Here is a 5,121-nt window from a genome sequence, read left to right as displayed (position 1 = left end):
ACGGGTCTCACGAAAAACCATTGGTCTCACATGATCCCAAGTCTATATATATATATATATATATATATATATATATATATATATATATATATATATAAAAGTCCTTACTTTTAGTCTTTTGTTAATCATCATTTACCTCTTTATTTTGTTATTGTTATTTATATATATCGTCATTAAATTAATGTAATTTAAATTATCGTTTTTATTTATCGTGAGTTTTTATTTAGTCGTTTGAATTTAGTTTAAATTGTCATTATCATGTTTATTAATCGTCATAATTTAGTTTATATTTCGAGTAATTTTTCATAATTTATTTTAATCTCTAGTAATATTTAGTTTTACCATGACTTTCATATTTTTTTAGTCTTTTTAAAATGCAAGGAGCCCAAGCAATAATAGACTGACAACCTTAGCTTGTGTGTAGGGTAACGTTAAGATAAAAAACCGATTTTGATGATAGAAATTTGTTAATTACTAACAAATTTTTCCAACCATTTATTCAAGTTTATGTTGATAAAAATTACATTTCTTTTGACAAGTTAATTTTTGTTAAAATATTAATAGTTTGATGGACTTAGAGATAAGTCATCTCGAACACACCAACTTGAACAATACGAAGGTATACTCGAGAGAGTTACTTAGAAACAAAGAGACTTGTTTTCATTCTGTACAACTTATGCAAATGATAGATTGTGCCATTGTCATGACTAATTTTATTTTGGAAATATTAGAATCGGTCCTTGGATACATGCATTTCTCAACCTCAAGAGAGTAACATTTACACAAGATGATGGTTGGATAAAGATGGGTTATTAACTACAAAATTCTATCTTATTTATTTGCTTTGAAATCTATAGTGATTCCTACGCCCTTGCTTTCTTTTTAAATAATTGTTTATCTCAGTAGTTTTTAACTAACTCAGAAACATTTTTTCTATTTTTCCATCTGAAATTTTATTTTGGTTTGACTTAAGAAAGTTTGGATTTTCCTGTTCCTATGGATCGATACTCGGTATTTTACCCTTTTTACTACTTGTGAAAGATGACAGTGGGTTGATACGTGTATACTTGCACGGGTCTCCATTGCTAACAGTTTCAAGAGATCTTATTTCTAAATAAATCTCGCAACAAGGACCTCAGGTATTGTGGTGGAACCTTGAGAGGAGTTAGACATTGGGACAGTGATCTTAAGGCGTTACTTGATAATATTGACACATGGCTTACTTTGTGTTTCTCCATAGTCGACGAAAATTGGTCTCCTCTGTCACCGAAAGGTGTTGCTTGGATATTGAGTCTATTCGTACTTTCGGTGATTTTAGGGTATTAACGTATCATCTTATTTTTGGTGTGTTGCGAAACGAGTCTTATTCACTTATTTTGAAAGGTGAGTTTGGATGTCGGTTTTGATTTAAAGCAGCATCTAACTATTGGATCTCATTATATAAACGGTAGGTTTTGTGAAGATATTTTTTTTATTTTAAATGTTATTTTGAATATGGAATTAATGATTTAAGAGAACTCTTCTAGTTTTATTGTTTTACGTTTATGATATGAAACTGCTTTAATTCACTGGGCGGTTTATCAGGTCTCAGAGGGAATCGAGTGGCGTATGGAGCTTTATAGAGGTTCTGATAGGATGACTTAGAGACATCATCTAGTTTTAAAAATAGCAGATTTAGTGGTATTAGTAACACTCAGCTTATTCTAATTCTGTCCAGGAATTAGATATTTTGTTTAGAATTCTGATACGTACCTTGTTCTCCTTTTGGGTAAACTGTATGTATTTTCTATAGTAAAGTTACTTTGAGTTGAAGGAGTTTAAAAGTTTTAAATTGTCTGCTATGTTTTACTTTTAAGGGTGTTACATATGGTCTCGCTACCGGGACGCCAAGATTTAAGCAGATGATTGTGAGCTGCAAGGATCAGGGGGTAAAGGTCAGGTAGCTCTCGCTCGTACTATTGGCAGATTAGCAACCATATCATACGATACATATGAGATCTCATCTTATTAATTTCAAAATCTACTTTAATTGGGAGAAAAACTATTTTTAGAGTCATTTATGTGCATGATTTGTATGCGATTACTTGTGCATCATGTGTTATTTCATATGATCTTTTTTTATCTAGGCATAGTATTTAATATATTGTTTAACATATATTTGTTTCACAATGTGATTGTGATTGCTTTATATGTATTCGTTTCACAATGTGAAACTTTTTTGCATGTATTTTTTTTTCATAAACATGGCAAAAAGGTTCTCAATGTAAACCGAGTACTTGTTAAACAAATATATGTTAATCAATATTTTAATTCTTAGTCTTAGATGGAAAAAAAATCATATAAAATACATGATGTATAATTTCTCAAGATTATCACAATTTAATGAGTTCTCAAAAGAATGTCATATATATATATATATGGGCACGTTCAAATGAAAACCGTGCATTTCTAAAAAACCGTGTAAACCAATTTCGACCAATAAGAAAATTCCTTTTTTTCTAATTAAATTTAATCAATAAGGATATTTCGGTCATTTACAATATTTTCTATTAAATATGGAAGTTATTAATAAATCTTAATTAAAGAAACGTAATAAAGGAAATTGTATAAATGGTAACATTTAAATATTTAAATATATTAAAATATTAAAATTTTGGATTTCATATATTGTCATAAGTCGTGTCTTGATGAAACAATTGAATTATAGAATGAAATCATCAAAACATAGATGAACAAAAAAAATCCACAAAATGAAACAAGTTTCATAAACGTGAAACCGGTTCATGTTGCAAAGAAATTAGGTGAACCAAAACATTTTTATGGTGAACACGTTGCATTGATGGTGTAGTTAATCCTTTTTTTTATGAGAAGCAAAATGAAACCGGTGTATTTTGAAAAAAAAAATTATGAAAAAAAAATGAAACAGGTTTCATGAACGTGAAACCGGTTCATGTTGCAAATAAATTAGGTGAATCAAAACATTTTTATGGTGAAACCGTTGCATTGATGGTGTAGTTGATCCATTTTGTTGATGAAAAGGAAAATGAAACCGGTGCATTTTGAAAATATATTATGAAAAGGAAAATGAAACAGGTTTCATGAACGTGAAACCGGGTCTTGTTGCAAATAGATTATGTGAACCGAAACATTTTCATGGTGAAACCAATTTCGTTCATATAATGTAATTCAAAATTTAAAACGATTCACTCTATATAATTGAATATGGTGTGTTATATTCATTTTTTATATGTTTTATTGATGGATGTGATTTAAAGTTAAAAATAATATATTGCTTTGAAAAATGAAAATAATGTAATTAATATTGAGAAAGATGTTACCAAATGTTAAATTTTGTTTACCATTTTTGCCCTTACTGTTGAAATAAAATAAAATTTTAATATATATATTTTTTTAATTTCCTAAAATAAAGTAAACTAATCTTGATCATTGATCAAGAAAATGGATGGATGAGATTGGTTTACACGGTTTACACAAATGGGGCAAGTTTTTACTTGAACGCTCCTCTCTCTCTCTCTCTCTCTATATATATATATATATATAGATAGAGAGAGAGAGAGAGGAGTGATCAAATGAAAATCGCCTTCATTTGTGTAAACCGTGCAAACCACCTTCATCCGTCGATTTCATTGTTTAATCTTATGAAAATTTTTTATAAAATTGTTTAATCTTGTGAAATTGTTTCATATAATACTTTTTTGATGAAATTGTTTCATATATGGTTGTGAAATTGTTTCATATAATACTTAATGAAACTGTTTCATGTATTTCTCTAAAATTAATGAAACTGTTTCATGTATTTCTCTAAAATATATATATATATATATATATATATATATATATAAAAGAAGAATTTAAACGAGAACCTCTATGATTTATGAGAACGCAAAAATAGTCCATAAACCAAGCATTGTGTTTTAAATTACAAATTAACATAAGTTAAGGGGTTTTTTTAATTAAAATTAGTATTAAAAAATATCAAAAATATTTTGACATGGAAGGGTAAAATTGAAAATTGAAATGATAACATTCAAATAAGACGATCACGATTACTCCAATCATCAGGAAGTGATAACATCGTCAACGGTGGTTATCCACTGATTAGGGCTCGATTATTGTTTGTCATTGATTAAGGTTGTATCACATATATATCACATCACATTTGACATCGCAATAGAGTAATCAAATAGGGGTTGTATTCAAGTGTATCACATATTTATCACAGCACAGTCAATATCACAATAGACCGAGCTGGCTGGATGATTACTATGGAAGAGTTGTAATCGAACAGGGGTCATATTCAAGGGTATCACATATTTATCACAGCACAGTCGATATCACAATAGAATAATTGAACACGGGTTGTATTTAATACTTTATCACACAAATATTACAACGATATCGTAATAGAGTAATTGAACAGGGCTATATTCAATACTCTATCACACAAATATCACAATAGAGTAATCAAACAGGGGTTGTATTTAATAGCGTCGAGACCATAACATGTTACACGAAAGCACCGCTTTCTCTATAGTATCGACACACAATTGCCTGCCTAGAAGAGCCACTCGTTCTGTAGTGTTGTCACACAAGATAAGCACGTCGTCCGCCTGCTGGCCGGGCGAATCTAAATTCTCTTCCGGTCAACTATCACACAAATATTACAACGATATCACAATAGCTTCCTTCCGAAACCATTGGAATCTTCCATTCTCCGTTAAAAAAGAATTTGAAACTGATAATATCACAATATGAGCGATTATGCAGATACATTAAATGATGGAAACATAATCGACATGATCATATTCTAATTTTAAATAATAGGATAATTACAATTAATATAAACAAGAAGGGTTTACGCGCAATGCAGTGAGTTACATCTTGATTTTAATGTTTCGTTTTAAATTTTGGGTCTATCAATATTATGATGTTATGTGGTTTTAAGAAAAAAAATGTTTTTATTTTTTAATGAAATATAAATTTGAAGATGTCGTAAAATTTTGAAAAAAAATAAGTGATATTAGTATTAAATGTTGATTAAAATTTAAAAACAAATTAATTTATATTTGGTTTAATAATATAATTTTTTATAAAGATAAT

Source organism: Cynara cardunculus, assembly GCF_001531365.2.
Source record: "Cynara cardunculus var. scolymus isolate 2C chromosome LG 11, CcrdV1, whole genome shotgun sequence".
NCBI classification, from domain to species: domain Eukaryota; kingdom Viridiplantae; phylum Streptophyta; class Magnoliopsida; order Asterales; family Asteraceae; genus Cynara; species Cynara cardunculus.
Note: the sequence above shows the minus strand (reverse complement) of the source record.